The 17,619-nt window shown below is 42.8% G+C and overlaps 1 pseudogene; it reads left to right on the forward strand.

The window, feature by feature from the left end:
• The first annotated feature begins 1,238 nt into the window (after positions 1-1,238).
• Positions 1,239-9,954, forward strand: LOC109088651 (annotated as a pseudogene).
• Positions 9,955-17,619: the final 7,665 nt, after the last annotated feature.

The following is a 17,619-nucleotide window of genomic DNA, read 5'->3' on the forward strand; positions in this document are numbered from 1 at the left end:
CATTATTTAGTATATTATTATAATTTTTAATATTATATTTTAATATTATATTTTAATATCAAATATATTTTCTATTTCAATTTAATATTAATTTATTATTATTTATGGTATTTTATTTATATTATTATATATTTTTATATATTACTATTATTATTTATCTATTTTATTATTATTTTTTGTTTTTTATTTATTAAAATTGTCTCAATTTGTATTTACAAACTGTGTAAATATGAGAAATATGTGAAGAAACTTGCTGTTGAATTTTGTAATTTTGAAAGTTCAATAAAAAAAATTAATAAACAAAAAACATGATGTGTGTGATTTAACTCAACAGCAAGTATTCTACTGTAGCCTCACGGTTAATAAACTGCATTAAAAACATTTCTTTCACATTCTGAAAAAGAAAACAACTTAAAGTCATGTCAGACCAGCCCAGTCGTGCAGGTACTCTTTATTTATTTATTATTTATTTATTTATTTATTTATTTATTTGTTTGTTTGTTTGTATTCTGAGAGAAAACACAGCAGGAATAAAAGCTACAGAAAGTGATGTATTGACACAGTTTAACTCCATCCATCCATTCTCCAACCTGATATGTTATTGCTCTATATGTTAAGTAATCCAGTAAAATCATCACATGCATCATGCTTGATAGTGTGTGGGGAAGGAAGTTTGATGAGTATCTGATAGAGTTTGATGATGTATCTGATGTTTGATGAGTATCTGATAGTTTGATGATGTATCTGATAGAGTTGATGGTGTATCTGAAGAGTTTGATGAGTATCTGATAGAGTTTGATGGTGTATCTGATAGAGTTTGATGGTGTATCTGTTATAGAGTTTGAATGTGTGATTGATCGAGTTTAAATATGTATCTGATAGAGTGTTTGGATGATAGAGTTGATGATGTATCTATGTAGAGTTTGATGATGTCATCGGAGAGAGTTTGATGATGTCTCTGATCGAGTTCGATGATGTATCTGAACAGTTATTGATGATGTATCGTGTTTTAACGCGTCGAGTCACGCAGCGCTCAGAACTGATTTGTGTGTGTGGTGTAGTTGAGCTGTGGGTTGGATTGAATTACTCGCGCGCCTCAGGGCCACACGGAAACCGCGCGAGGAAGAGCGCCAGCGTCCCAGAATGCACTGCGGCCCGTCAGAATTGCCAGTCATCTTCGGCGGAATTCGAGCGCTCCAGCAATTCTATTATTTCACGCGCGTGAGTTGCGCGGCGACATGAAAGAAGCGACGGCCCAAAGCGACGCGAGAAATCCCGCGCGCGAGAAAGAGAAGAGCGGCGCGGAGGCGCAGGATGTAGAGATGAAGGAGGAGGATCCGCGCGCGCCGCGAGAGCAGGACCAGCTGACGCTCGACGGTACACACACACACACACACACACACACACACACACATCATTATCATCATTATCATCATGTGTATGTAGTCACGAGCCAGAGCGTACACCGAGACAGAGTTAGTAAAGCCAGCGCTAGTGTTACAGAGCAGAGCACGGTAGGTCAGAAAACACGTTGTAAGATTCTTTTGGGTCTTAAGACAAACGTCTATATCATACTTTGTGTTAAAAGTTTCTCAGTCGGTAGTGTAAAACAACACATTTTTATCACTGTCAAAAACAGCTCTGTTCACAGCAATCCGTTTGGGTGCATGTCCCTTTAAATGCTAATGAGCTCTCCTGACTCCGCCCCTCTCTTCAGAGGACTGACCAGCTAGTTCTTGCTACGAGCCACATGATAGGAAAAGGCCAAAGATTGATTAAAGAAGCTTTCCCACTCACTTCTTCTGGAGGTGAAAGCTGCGATCACGAATGATCGCTCGCCACGCTTGAACATAGGACACAGTTTCTTGGCAGAAACACAATCGTAATCCAGCTGCGTCTTCAGCCGCTCAGATGTTTAGCAGTAAAGTGTGTGATGACGCGTGCTGTGTTCATCACATCAACCACAACAACACGAGTCATTCTTGTGTGTGAAGCAGGTGGCGGAGGACTGATGACAGTCACTCAAGGGGCGGAGCTAGATGATAAAACCCCAGTTGTGGAGGGGCCTGGGGACAAGCAGGACCATTCTGGAGAAAGGGAGTCAGTTATTACCTTGGGGAATGGTCTCAAGAACGAAACGAACATCCAGCTCTCGTCTTACGAGTCTTTGTGTGAGAGACTCGTATAATCCCACGATGTCAGCCCAGCTGTCAATGTCTTCCGCATCACTTATCTCTTGTAGCTCCTCGCTTGCCCAGCTGCACCATTTTGGTGAACTCGCTGTGGATAGGCCGTTACTTGCTGAGTGTGGGTGTTTCTGCGCTGCAGATATCCGGGAGCACGTGAAGCAGATCGAGAAGGTCCGTCAGCAGCGGGAAGGGAGCCGCCGCTTCGTCCCTCCGTGCCCCTGCGAGCTCTGCCCTTCCACCAGCCGCCGTCTCAATCCCAATGTGCCTGCAGAAAGCCGTGTCGGCTTCTTCACGTCCAACGCTGACAGCAAAGAGTTCCTGCTGGGCTTCCTGGACGAGGGTACCCCAACCCCACCACCTTTTCTGTTCCCCAGCGCACACGTTTGCTTGTTCAGAGAGCAGACGGGGGCTGTTATGCACTAATCAAATAGAGTGCTGTGGAACTGTAGATATTAAAGTGCACACAGACTGACATGCAGGGCTCCAGACTGACCTTTCCTCGTGCCGTTGAGCCGATCAGCTGGTGATCCCGGGTGTCAGAACGGCTCTGTTTCACACTGAATGAATGCAGTGAACTCCTATAGTGCATGTGCTGGTTGAGTTTAGCGTGCGTTGGGAACACAGCCACTCCAGTGAGTCTTCATTTCCACGCCAGATGAGGACAGCACTTCACTAGATTTGTAGAGAGACGCGGGTTTTTTTTGTAAGCCTGTTTTCACTGAAGCGTCAAAAAACTAGCTTACAGTGAAAGCGGGGCAGCGAGAATAGATGACAGCTAGCGGGTTAAATGCAGTCCGAATTCTAAACATCTTTCAGGGTGTAGAGAATTAGGAAGGAAGTATTGTAATTTCCCTACTGCAGTGTGAAGCAAAAATAATATACATATGAAATATTCATTTGTTTTACAGTGCAATGTTTTACAAATATGGCTGCGTTACTGTTGTTATTATTCTGTTCTCACTTCTTTGGCTTTCAGTGTGACTGTAATCTAGACTGAGACAGTAGATCACAAATAAGAAGATTCTCTGACCTAAGTTTTCTTAGTGAAGAACACGGGTTGCAGCTCTTAATTTTGAACTCTCAAAGTGCATTAGAATCATTTAACTGTAAAATGTACAAATTTTTTTTTTTCCCCATTCTTTAGCTTTTTATTCTTTATTATTTTTTATTAAATGTCGCAGATTATGGTATGGTGAGGAGATCTTGATGTGTGGTTTAGTGAGAAGCGCTGGGAGTTCGGCCGCAGTGAGGAGCCCGTGTGTGGTTATCATGATCTGCTGATCTGTGACAGTATGAAGACCAGTGGTAGAGAGGAGGAGAGTTTATTAGGAGCAGTCCGAACTCACTCACTCAGTCAGTATATTTACATTTTACTCTATAAGAACCGGTTTGTTACCATTGTTTTCAGAAAATGTTACCGTTTCTGTTAATGGAAATAAATTGCATCTGCTTGCTTGCTGTTAAATGTGGAATTTCCAAAAGACACAACTTCTGAATATTATTAATGAATATCATCAGTAGTCGTTAATTATTTGAGTTCTGCTAAATCAGGTGCTGGTGCTGGTATCTGTAGAGCCTTCAGAGGGTCTGGAGCTGGCATACTCGTCTTCTGTCTCGAGAACACTTGATGTTGAGCGCTGTTTTACTGTAAATCATGCGTTGCTCTGAATGTTGGTGTGTGTCTGCTTCAGCCGGTGGAGAGGGCAAGGAGACGTGCAGTTCAGGCCGCGGCACGAGGAAGGCTGCGGCGACGCCACTCATCCCTGAGGTGGAGGCCTATCTGCAGCTGCTGCTGGTTGGTCTACCTCACCAACAACAAAAACACTACGCCCAGGTCAGCAAACTCACATCTCCTCTTTAACTATGCATGTGCTACATAAAGCAGAGTAGAAACTAATAATCAAATAACATCTAACTGCAAAGCTAATCGCTGCTAGCAGAGTTCGATTTCACGGCAGTCCCGCAGCACGGTCGGGCCGTGGGTTCTCCAGGTTATTTACAGATAATCACACTTGGTGTGTGTGTTGGTGGTTTAATCTGATTAATCAAAGAAATGCTTTTCATCAGTGAGCCTCTGTCCTGCACAGGCCCAGAGAGGTCTCTGATGACCTGCTTCAGAAGATCGGCTCTCAGAAACCGCCGGGCTTTGGACTTGGTGGCTGCCAAAGTGTTATTACTATCACTCGCGCGTGTGTACGAGTTCCTGAACCAGCTGGATGTGGTGCGCAGGTGAGGCTGTTCTCCACATGACCTCTGACCTCAGGTTCAGCCGAGCTGTTGTGCTCAATCTCCTCTCTCCTAGAGCACATTGTGCTCCTCTTCGTTTCCTGCACACGCGCTTTGAGGGACGGCTACGCTGCGGCATGACGCCGACGGCCAGGCCACGCTGCCTTCAACCTGCTGCTGCGCAAACTACCTGCACGTTACAATCTGTACGACAGGCGGAGAAACTGGTGTCCAAGTCTGTGTTCCCGAGCTGGCCAACAACAACGAGTGGGCAGCGCTATCTCTACTACATACCGGTGATGTGTAGGGAAACCGCTACAGAGAACTGGGACTGAGAGGGCCGATCGATCAGACTCGTAAGTCAGTAATTCCATCACATCTGGTTCAGAGAACTGCCAGATGTGTGGTGGGGGGGAAAATCATTTGAGCCTGCGCAGCTTGGACCATGAAGCAAAACAAAACTCAGCCTCAGAAGAGCTTTCCTCGGGAACCAGTCCGGTGATTTAGAGACAGATGCGACTTCTGTTACCGTGCACAGCGCTGCGAGATCCAAGTGACAAGCTATTTAATTCAACACAGAATGAGTTAAGATTTTGCTGCGAGATCTAGTGGTTTCTGATTCGAGTGTCTGAGAAAAGCGCTACTGCTGTACGTCAGGAAACCAGAAGCAGTAAAGCTAGCTGTAACCGCAGAGTGCTGTTTTTTGTGGCAGGGGGGGGCAGAAAGAGCCGGGGGTATGGAAGAGGAATCCATTTCATTTCAGGGGTTTGAGAGAGAAATGGAGAGAGAAATACAAAACACTTTCAGTGACTTTCAAGCATTTCACACAACGATTTCCAGCACTTCAAAGCTCTAAAAAATTATAGGATGACCAAAATATACCTAAAACAGTTAATGTAAAATCAAAAACATACATCCAAATCACCATTTATAACCAGTAGATGGACAAAGCAGCAGAGGCGCACTTTACTGGTTTTACTAGTCAGTCATTTCTATGTTTGGCTCTATATTTTGAAATTATAAAATCACTATATATAAATATCAATCAAGAAATCAGATATTGTCATAGTCATACAGTTTGTGTGTATGAAGAAAAACAAACCTTTCTTCAAATTGAGACTAAATCGGCGCTCATGAATCACTGAAGTTGTTAGTCAGGTGTCTATTAGAATAATAATGGAATATGTTAAGAACTAGAAGAATATACATTTCTATAGAAACACATTGTTATTAGATGCTAATATTGTTATAATTATTAGATTTAGCATGTTACTGTTGTTAATAAAAGTTAATTTTGTAAGCTTCCCAACTCAAGCTTAGAGCTTTACTGTCAAATCTGTGGTAAAACATGGAAATGAAGGTGTAATATTGTTATATTAACTGCACTTATCTGTTGAAACAGAAGTAATTTATGATCTGATGATCTTTGTGTAGCCTAGCAGAGTCAGTGGTAAGGTTAAGATAACGATATTAGTGTCCACACCAGCGAACGATATCTTCTGTTTATTCTAAGCGCACGCTCGTCTGCCGCTTTAAACTCTCGAGCTCGTTACAGCAGGATGGATTCTGATTGGCTGTCAATTATTTATCGTTCATCAGCTGGAAGAAAAAAAAAAAAAAAAAATCGTTTTGAAAGTGATTCCAACGATATTGTTTTTCATTTGTTCTTTATCGTTATAGTTGTGCTGTGGACTCTGCTGTTCTTTATTTTTTTTTACTGATATTAAACGATTTTAAACCTTATCTTTATAGTCATCGTGCCTTGGTGTGAACGGGGCCTTTAGTCTGGAGCCGGGTTTGTGTTGTAGTGAGGCTCCGTCGTCGCGATGACAAATGATAATAAGCGCTCAGATAAAATAAAGCATATATTGTGGTAGTGGTGTGTTTATCAGTCAACGCTGAATCAATGAAAGCATTTTTTAAGTCTTCTGTTTCTCAGCTGCAGTGATGGGGTGTCCTGGGTTTCTCTGCGGGGGGGTTTAGAGTTTCTGCGGATCACAGAAGCGTGCTTCACTCAAAGATACGCATGACTGTCTGCTTCTGTCTAATGGCCAATCAATTTCATTTCATTTATCACGCAGCACTTATCTAAATATGTATAATAAATGTATAATAATAATTTAATTTCGTCATGTGTATTGTATTACTCCGTGTCCGGACTACACAGTTCTGTTTGTTTCTTGTGACGTCGCTCGCGTCTGAATGTGTTCATTTGATGATCCACGCGGTAGGTTCTGATGGATGTTTTGGCTGTGATTTGTGATGAATGTGCGTGTTTGTGGAAGATTTTATATTGCAGCGTTGTGATCAGAGTAATGTACAGGAGTAGGATGGAGTATATGATCGGTACACTAGTGTTTGTTATCGGAAGCTATGGCTATTTGTTTGCAGGAGTTTTAGACTACATGTGCTAGTGCTACAGTTTTGGTGAATAATTAGTAGTAAGTTAACAGAATCTGTATCACACTCACACAGTCTGTAATAATGTCTAACGTTCAGGGCGGGATCAAGGCATCCAGCATGGAGTATTTCAGAGGCGAGGAGGACCCTGACGAATGCCCTGCGTTAAAGCGCCTCAGCACACGGCGGCCGTTGCGGCTCAGAGCAGACGGTGAGCGTATGTCTCTGTCTCGGTGTGTGTGTCTTCGTCACTGGGGCTGTGTTGACGTGATGGCTGTGTGTCCGGCAGGTGCACAAGCTGCTGATCGTGGTGGAGCTGCTGCTGGGGGAGATCACTGACCGCCTGCAGTTCCGCCAGCCGTCTCTCTCAAGAGGTCGCTCTTGCCCTACTTCCTGTTGACACAGGGTAACTCACCCCGCAGACATGTGCCACGGTCCACGCTCCAGCACATCCTGCTGGGGTGTGACCATACATCGTGAAAACAGATTGTGATGGAAACAGAGTTCAGCTGCTCACCAGGGCCTTCAGACTCACTAGAAACATGCATTTTACATCCCTTTGTCTTAAAAGTAGTTATATTTACAGTTCTGAACTTCCTGTTAACATTGGTTCTTCTGAACTCATGCGGATCATGAGAAGAGATAAAGCGTCACACTCTTAACTCCTTCCTATGAATGGTATGTGATAGTAACTGCTGCTTCTGCCCTGTGCAGCGGTGAGAGCGGGAATCTTGCCAAGTTTAACCAGCGCGCTGGATCAGTTGGAGAGAAGTTTCAGGCAGACGGCACCTACACGCTGATCATCCGTATGAGACACAACGTCATCAAGACCGGTGAGTGCTGCTCATCTTCTCCTTCATCCCTCTAGAATGGCATCTTACTGACAGACAGCACACTGAGTCTGCTGTAGTACAGACACGCTCTGTGTTTGTGTGAGTGAGGGTAAAGACGCGTGACCTGCAGAAGATCACGGTGTGAACTCCTAGCTGAATTAAAAGAACACCAACCTGAAACTTTGGATAAATTATGATTAGTCATATATGTTGAATTTGTGTACCCTTTTAAAAACGTGCTGAAGGGTATGATGTCTGATCATGGGTGAAAACGTTTGCAAGTCTAGTGCATGTGACCGTTGAAGTGTTTACTGAAATCAAATATTTTATTAAGAGTATAATACAAATTGATAAATCTGACTCTTACCTTAAAAAAGTACCATACAGTATGATCTGTGTTCAAATGTATATTCTAGAATAATGACTTGAGAATAAATAACTTGGCTTGGTTTGCTCGACACTAAATATTTCAGAATATTTTAACTTGGCTCTATAACACATAGGTGTGAACTCTGAAAAAAAGTGGAGATAGTCCGAGACATTTGCCAAATACGGTGACCCATACTCAGAATTGGTGCTCTGCATTTAACCCATCCAGGTGCACACACACACACCGTGAACACACACACACACTGTGAACACACACCCGCAGCAGTGGACAGCTATATGCTCCAGCACCCTGCAGCAGGTGGAGCTTAAAGCGTTTCCTTGGTTACCGCTGTAAACAAAGCACTTATGAACACTGCAGCAGGTGGAGCTTAAAGCGTTTCCTTGGTTACCGCTGTAAACAAACCGCTTGTGAATTGGTTAGCAGGTGGAGCTTAAAGCGTTTCCTTGGTTACCGCTGTAAACAAAACCGCTTGTGAACACCGCAGCAGGTGAGCTTAAAGCGTTTCCCTTGGTTACCGCTGTGTAAACAAACCGCTTGTGAACACCGCAGCAGGTGGAGCTTAAAGCATTTCCTTGGTTACCGCTGTAAACAAAGCAGTGCTGCACTTATGAACTTTAATATGCATTATACAGAGGTAAGATGGAAAGAAAAACACCATCTAAGCTCTTCTAAGGACAGTAAGTTCCCCTCAGACATACATTCATATAAACTCCTGCCCCTAACTGAATCATGATTTGTTCAGCATCTCCACCGATTTGAATCATCACATATTTGAATGATTTTCAAGCGGCTCACAGTTAATCGTCACATCCTGACTGGCCTGTCTGTTGGTTCAGATGCAGCTCTGTGACCGGTGATCTCCTGCAGGGTGTTTCTGCTGCTACCGCTCTGGTGTGCAGTCCGTCTGAGAGACACGGTTCTGTAGAGCTGTGTGTCCTGCAGCAGATGGACGTTTAGATGTTTGTGATGTGTTTCAGGGGGTGAGGATGATCAGCCTGTCGTACTCGGCGCATCTCTCTGGCCGACATCGCACAGAAGCTGCAGCTGGACAGTCCTGAAGACGCAGAGTTCATCGTGGCCAAGGTGAGGCTCGCACACACATTCATCTGATGGTGTTCATCAGGGGACTGAGCTGAAGCATGTGCCCGTCTCTCCTGTCCAGGCCATCCGGTGACGGTGTGATCGAGGCCAGTATAAAACCACGAGAAAGGTTACGTCCAGTTCGAAAGAGACCATGGAGACATTTACAGCACGCGCGAGCCTCAGCTGGCCTTCCACCAGCGCATCTCCTTCTGTTGGACATACACAACATGTCCGTCAAGGTTATAGGATTTCTAAGATCCAGCAAACATTCGCTTTGTTACCTGAGCCTGGACTACTACAACGTAGTAAAGCATATAGAAGTTCATTTAAAAAATCATAAAATAAATAAAAATAATTGTTGGCTGAAAAAAGTGAACATGGATTGAAATGGAAATGAATTACACCATAAATTAATATTATTATGTTTTTCTGTGTTTAAAAGTATGGGTTTATGGGTTTGAAGAGAGGTTTTGGATCAGGCATAGGGAGCGATGTAAGTCTGTTCACCTGTTTCTGTGCAGGCCAGAGATTTCCACCGAAGGCGTACAACAAGGACCCTGGAGTCTGCTGAGGTAAGAGCCGCACACACACACTGCCCCGAGAGCTGCTGAAGGACAGAACGCTCACCCCTGTCCGTGTGTGTTCACAGGAGAGAAGAGAGCGAGAGCAGCAGGATCTGGAGTTCGCTAAAGAGATGGCAGAAGATGATGATGATAGTTTCCCATGAGTCTGCACTCTCACATCCTCCTCGCTTTTTTTTTCTCTTGTGGTATTCTGTTTCCGTCTCTATTCTTTGAATTTCGCTGTGTGTTCCTCCTTTAGCTTTGCTCTTATTATATCTCATCAACATACTGTGGGATTATAAACATAAAGAACATCAGAAGTTCTCCAGTTTTGTTGTTTTTTTCATCAATGCATGCATCAGTTTTATACATTCATAGCAACAATGTGGTTTGCTGCAAAAGAAATCTCAAACAAACACAAAAGCGTCTTGTTAGAAAGTTTTGCATTTGAAAATAAGCTCGTCTTGTTTTTACCAATGATTAAAAATTCATAATGTAATGTGAGAATAGTTTGGAAATGAGTGGAACTGAGTGGCTGGGAAATAAAGTGTCAGGTTGTTAAGAGACAGTACAGTATGTGATGCTTGTCTGTGTTACTCATTTACATTCAGTCCTGGCTTTTTTTCCTTCTTATATTAAAATGAAAGGCTTGAGATGAATGTGTGGGTGATATAAGCGTGGAACAGATGAACGTTAAGAACTGCATAGGTTCTTCCTGTCTGGAAATGCATCTGTGCTCCAGGTGTGAAGAACTGAGGATGAACCACTCGTTCTCAACAGCAGTCGTTTTTCATTTAGATTTCCTGAGATGGATGATGAATCTGTGATTGGGGTTTTGTATTTCGGGAGGTGTTTTCAGAATCTTTAAGGTACAGTTTGTAATACTGACAGCTAGTGGCAGAAATGTGTCCTGCGGCTCCTCAGACTCAGCGCTCCCGGGGTGTAGAAACACTATTGGGTGAACTGTCAGTGGGCGGAGTCACAGACCAAAACAAAAACAGACATCCCTGCACTGAACACACACTTCCCAGCAGAATAACTGATGTAGTGTTGTTTTCAGAGAAAACCCAGATCCTTAATATCTGCAAATGTGTGATGGTGTTTTTATGCTTTAGTACAGTCAAAAAAATTACAGCAAATCTAAACCATGTAAAGAGTCATTTTAATCGTTATTCCACTTCAGACACATAGTTACGATCCATTTTAACCTCACATGTACAATGGCTTTTCAAGATCTGTTGGGAAAGTTTTAGATGTAAGTACATTAAGCAAGTTAAATTTTTTACACGTTTTTAATAAAATACAGGGTTTCTGCGGGCTCTTGAGAAGTCTTAAATTTAGTTGTATCAAATTTAAGGCCTTAAATTGTACAAGAATGTCTTAATTATGATTTCAAGAGGTCTTAAATTTGGGGATGGAAAGACTAGAATTGCTGTATGGCTTAGTGTGAAGATTAAACTTCAGAAGGCTAACGTTATGATTTCACTGAATAAACATGTTCAGAGTTCAGTGCTGCTGTTTTTTGTTCTGCTTTTTGTTTGGAAGTTGTTGTGGTTTCTGTTGTATTTTTAACATGATGGAAGTGATTGAATGAGCATTTTCAATAAATTTTTGTTCACAGTTCAGACCAATATGAAAATCGACCCATGTTTTTACCCTGCAAACACGCAGAGCTTTAAATGTGAACTGGTGGATCGCTAAGAAGACAATGCATTATAGAAATCTAAACCATATAGGGGTGTGCGATATCTATGGTCTGCGATAATATCGTAATTGTTTTAACGATGTAAGATTTGATAATATGAGTATATCGCTAAAAGTAAACAAAACACACCTACAGAGTGAGTGCATACCAGTGGCAGCTACTGGTCTGTCAGAGAGGGGAAGCTCATTTTCGGCCTACATCATAAAATTGTCTGTTTTATTTAAAAGTAAATTCTGCCCTACGTTCCTTTTCAAGAAAATGGTTCTGTGACCCCTGTCGTACCAACTAGGAGTCTTTTCAAAGTGACTTGACCAGTGTCCTCTCAATGGCCAGCAGAGCTAGGCTGCTTAAACAGCCTTGGGCCCATTGTGTTTCGGGGTGTAGGACTTGAGTCGCTTTAAACAGGAGAAGCTCCTTTCTACACCTGCAGATGTAGCTCCAATTGTTGCCACTAATGAGAACAGTTTGTAAAGCTGAGGCATTGCACTGTCCAACTCCATGTCTTTAAGGAACACCAAGTAATCACACAGCTTTCCCCTGTTACCCTGCAAGTCCTGATCCGTTATATGAATGAAGGAAGGAATGAATGAATGAACGATCTAAAAAAAATATATTAAACTCTGTAAAACTGAAACAAGGAATGTGGTGTATAATTGTGTGAAATGTATGATGAAAATCAAGCAATTTCCCCAAGCAAATATCAAAGAAATAGGTTTGCAGGCAGTTTTTATTTCGACTGAACTTGAGAAATCCGGACTGAGGCGCGAATAGCTTCAGTGATTCCCTTATAGTACAGAATCGCTGTCAGTCAAAAGGAGATGCAGTCTTTCGAACAGACCCTCCAATCATCACGCAGAAGCTCGGAGTCCGGCCCAGCCCACTCCCCATTCACCCCCAGAGACGCTGAGCGTCCGTGGGCGGGACATAATCGCAGCGTTTATCCAATGACCGTCTAGTTTCGAAGCGCTGAAAAAAAGGACCGTTCAAAGCAGCCCCATTGAAGTCAATGGACGCTGGGCTTCAATAGGGAAATGCACTGTGACGCTGCGGGAATGTATGAGAAGGAAATCGAGTCAGCCGACCTGCTATATGTAAACAGATTCTGAACGAACTCGTCTTTGAGATGAACGTTTTCTAACGCATTTTTAGTCAATAAAATGTTAATACAATAGTACATATTTGACCATTAATTTTGTGACATTATAAGGGAAGCCGAGCTTCCCTTGCAGTCTTAAAGAAATCGCCACTGGTGCATACATTAGATGATGAAGTCTAGCAGTGTGCGTTCAAGCCGCGTTTCCACCACTGGAACTAAACCCAGGAACTAGGGACTTCGGGCTGGTACTCAGTGTGTTTCCACAGCAGGAACCAGGATCTAAATAAAGTTCCGGGTAAAAAAATGTCCCTTAGAAATGGTGCGTTCAAGTCATCTCGTATCGATCGTATTTACGAGTTGAATGCACATGAACGCCACCACAATATCGTAAATACCAGTGGGGAGCTCGGGATTTTCTTTAAGCCCCGATCTGTACGAGTTGGGGGCGTGTCAGTGATTAACATGGCGAAATCAATGCATGTAACGTCTGTAGTTGACGGTAAATTTTAATTGAATTTCAATGTTTACTAGTCTATAAACTGTCATTTATCATGATCATCATTAATCTTGTTATAAGCAGCAAGTTAATGAATTACAACTAAAACTCCAAACATTTGTGCACCTTTAGACGAGAAATGGTTTGATTCGCAACATTGCCCATGGCTTTAAACATTTTTTTATCTCTCCGTTTAGCATTTTTCTATAAGCCGAGTTATTAAACCTTGCTGTAATTTCTTGCTATTCATTAAAAGAAGGTACAGCGCCTCTTTCTCCGACGAAACTGACTTGAACGCACCTCACGTCGTCAGCACGACTTCCCTCCTCGTACGTACGAAATTCCCAGGAGGACTTGAACGCACCAAAAGTCCCTGCTCGCGAGGTAGTGCTTTTTCAAAGGTCCGGAACTTTCGGGGACGGGACATGTGCGCTGAGCGTGCTGATTGGTTGAGTTCACGCAGCATTGTGATTTCAACCACCATTTAATCAGATAATTTTCAAAATATTACTTTTATTGTGTCATGAAATGTAGTTTTAAAAGTATTTCAGGCGAGAATGTAGTTGTTTAAAACTCAAATCAGTGGTTTATTTATAAAGACAGCGCCTATTTAAAAATGTGTTTCGCCGATTTCGGAGACAGTCAGCTCCACGTGATCAGTGGGAGCTCAGTGCTCATGTATCCGCCGAGAGCAGTCTCAACTCGGCTAGTCCTTCTGACATTTGCCGCTGGCTCTGATGTCTCTTTGGTGGTTAAACATAAAATATAATTCGTTTTGGGTAAATCTAACAGGTAATCTTTGGTCTGTATTCAATTTATCTATATGTTAAAATGAAAATAAAAAAAAAGAGGCAATTGATATAATATTTCATTTCATTGTAATGGCTGTATATATATACACATTTCCCTGAACTTAGTACATTTCTGCTGCTATTATTATGTTTAAATGAAAACGAAAGGAGGCTGTGGTATTTCATATTTCGTTTTTTTGAAAATATACAGTGAGGAAAATTGCAGTAGACAAGGCGAGTTGATTGATGTTATCAAGTACACTGCTGTTTGCAGAATTACCTGTCCGCGGGAGATCACACTCCTGAGTCGAAGTCCGAACTACTGAGGATTCAAGTCCAAAATTTGCGTACTTTGTATTGAGAAACACGCGCAGACCTAATCTTTGCCTAATCTTCACGGTACTTTAGACCGCGTTGGAAATGCAGAAAGCAACAGGTCTGGGGGAAAATAGTTCCTGGGGGAAAAAGTTCCTGGTACAATTGTTCCGGGTACATAGGCCAATTTTATGGGGGCTATAGCGATTAGCTCCATAAACTGTACACAAATTCGTGATCACCACAGTCCCCTTTAAATTTCATATGAAAATGGCGGCAGATTTCAATCGGTTCCTCCCCGTCAGTGCGTTCTTTTTCTATCCGCAGAACGCGGCGGCGCAGAGGACACGCTGTGTGTTTAAAGATAGATTGTTATAATATCTGCATCTGTGCAGTTCTGTTCTTTGTCAAAAATACAGTTTACAAAATATCAACCGGCTCCCCATCTACTGTAGCCTAAGGTTCACCCCTCATCACACCACAGCTGTTTCCTCCAGTGAAAATGAAGCACATATGAACACATAGCCTACTTTATAAAACAATCATGCCATTTTCATTTGAAAGTTTTACTTTCAATGTAATACATTTTCCAGTGCATGTGGCAAAGAGGTTTGCATACTTAAGCTAAGGAAAGAGTTTTGTACTAGAAATGCAAACAGTAAAATTTTGTGTGTGTGTGTGTGTGTGTGGAAGATCATGAAGACTGGCTCATTCAGTTATGTTATACCTATCTATGCAGTACAGTGGAATACTGCACTTTTTGGTATATAAAGTGACGTGACATTCAGCCAAGTATGGTGACCCATACTCAGAATTCGTGCTCTGCATTTAACCCATCCGAAGTGCACACACACAGAGCAGTGAACACACACACACACTGTGAACACACACCCGGAGCAGTGGGCAGCCATTTATGCTGCGGCGCCCGGGGAGCAGTTGGGGGTTCGATGCCTTGCTCAAGGGCACCTAAGTCATGGTATTGAAGGTGGAGAGAGAACTGTACATGCACTCCCCCCACCCACAATTCCTGCCGGCCCGAGACTCGAACTCACAACCCTTCGATTGGGAGTCCGACTCTCTAACCATTAGGCCACGACTTCCCACAAATTTAGATTTAGCATACCACCTTTATCAGTCAAACATTTTATATATATACGAGCTCCAGGTTGTTGAGACTGCACCAGACAGCCAGCTCTTTAACCTCCTGTCTGTAAGCAGACTCGTCACCGTCCTGAATGAGGCCGATGAGTGTGGTGTCATCAGCAAACTTCAGGAGCTGGACAGAGGGGTCATCTTAAAAAAAAAAAGTTGTGGCCTAATGGTTAAAGAGTTTGACTCCTAACCCTGAGATTGTGGGTTCGAGTCTCAGGCCGGCAATACCATGACTGAGGTGCCCTTGAGCAAGGCACTGAACCCCCAACTGATACCCACTGCTCCGGGTGTGTGTTCATGCTGTGTGTGTGCACTTTGGATGGGTTAAATGCAGAGCACGAATTCTGAGTATGGGTCACCATACATGGCTGTATGTCACGTCACTTTCACTGTCACTTTCATTAGATGTGCAGTCGTTGGTGTAGAGGGAGAAGAGCAGTGGGGAGAGAACACATCCCTGGGGAGCTCCGGTGCTGATTGTACGGGTGCTGGATGTGAGTTTTCCCAGCCTCACTAGCTGCTGCCTGTCTGTCAGTAAGCTGTTTATCCACTGACAGATGGAGGTGGGCACAGAGAGCTGAGTTAGTTTGGGCAGGAGGAGGTTTGGGATGATCGTGTTAAAGGCCGAGCTGAAGTCAACAAACAGGTTTCTCACATAAGTCCCTGGTCTGTCTAGGTGTTGCAGAACATAATGCAGTCCAGTGTTTACTGCATCGTCCACAGACCTGTTTGCTCTGTAGGCAAACTGAAGAGGATCCAGTAAGGGTCCAGTGATGTCCTTCAGGTGGGCCAGCACCAGTTTTTCAAAAGACTTCATCACCACAGACGTTAAAGCCACAGGCCTGTAGTCATTTAGTCCTGTAATTTTGGATTTCTTTGGGATGGGGATGATGGTGGAGCATTTGAAGCATATAATATACAATCCAGTAAATGTGTTATTCCAAAGTGCAAGTGCAAAGTAGTCCTGGTTGGTAAGTAACTCCACAATATGTTCCTTCTCAACACAGGCAATAGTTTGCAATTGCACTTTGGAATAACACATTTACTGGATTGTATATACACAGGTGGACACTTGGGACTATTGTGCACGGATTGCTGTTGGACTGTTTTAGGGTATTAACTGATAGACTCTTTTAGCAGTCTGGTTATTCTTAATGTATACCGTGTTGTTTTAGTTATTACATTGTTTTGTGAAAATACACTGTTGTTGTTTTATATCAGCCGTCTTTATGTCTTTAATCTGCTCACCCAACATCTAAACATTTTAAACAATTCTTTGTTTTAAATTGTGTAGATTCAGCTGAAAGGGCTGATTGTTACGACAGGAATTTCTAACTTCAATACCTTGGTTGGATAGGAGTGGTTAAAGCTGCAGTCGGTAACTTTTGGGGCTTGCGTCTGGCGGAAGAACATTGTAGCCGGAGCTACTTCTCTCTGTTTACATCTATGGCGAGTCACGCAGCTACTGTGCTACTCTGCAGCGCTGCCGACCCCAACCAGACTAAAATAGTCCGAACATAAACACTTATTATAGGTTTACTGTAGTGATTCAGGATAAAACAAAAACACGGTTTGGAAAATGTATTCATGATGTACTCGCTCATTATATATATTTTTTACATTTTCAACACAAAACAACACTGTGGCACAGCCCTGCGCTGATTGGACCAGAAGAGCCGGGAGCGGTGGATTTTTGCAGATGCGAGCCCCAAAAGTTACCGACTGCAGCTTTAAAGGGGTCCTATTATGCTCTTTTACAAAGTCTTGATTTCATTTTGGGGGGTGTACTAGCACATGCTCATGCTTGGTGGTTCGAAAAACGCATTCTTTTTCACATCATTTACATTATTTCAATACCTTTCTCCCCAGCCTGGCACAAACGGCTCGATTAGTTCCGGGTTTGATGAAGGCCCGCCTTCCGAAAAACGAAATGTGTTGTGATTGGTTAGCTGTCCCAGTGCGTGGTGATCAGTGAACTGCTCAGATGGTGTTTCAGTACTGCCCCGCCCCTTGCCAAAGCAGCAAGTTCCCTCTGCTCCAGTAAAGTTAAGAATGGTGTCAATATTGTTATATCAATTTGAGCTGGATTCAGACCCTGAGAATATTAAACAAGAAGATCACGCAGAACCTTTGCACACACAGATACTGCAAGACATATTAGAGTGGTTACGTTATTGTTGTTTTTTTGGCTAAATCACATTTTAGATAGGATGTCTGTTCTACTCAACCAAGTGTACTAACCACAACCTCGCCCCTCCCCACCCCCCAACCATTTCCGTAGGCATGATTTATTTTAATGATATTCTAATGGGCCGCTTTGTGACATCACACACCCCAGAAAACAATGCTGTAGTCCAAATGAGCCGTTTGTTGTAGTTC

Source organism: Cyprinus carpio, chromosome B19 (genome assembly GCF_018340385.1).
Source record: "Cyprinus carpio isolate SPL01 chromosome B19, ASM1834038v1, whole genome shotgun sequence".
Lineage (NCBI taxonomy): Eukaryota > Metazoa > Chordata > Actinopteri > Cypriniformes > Cyprinidae > Cyprinus > Cyprinus carpio.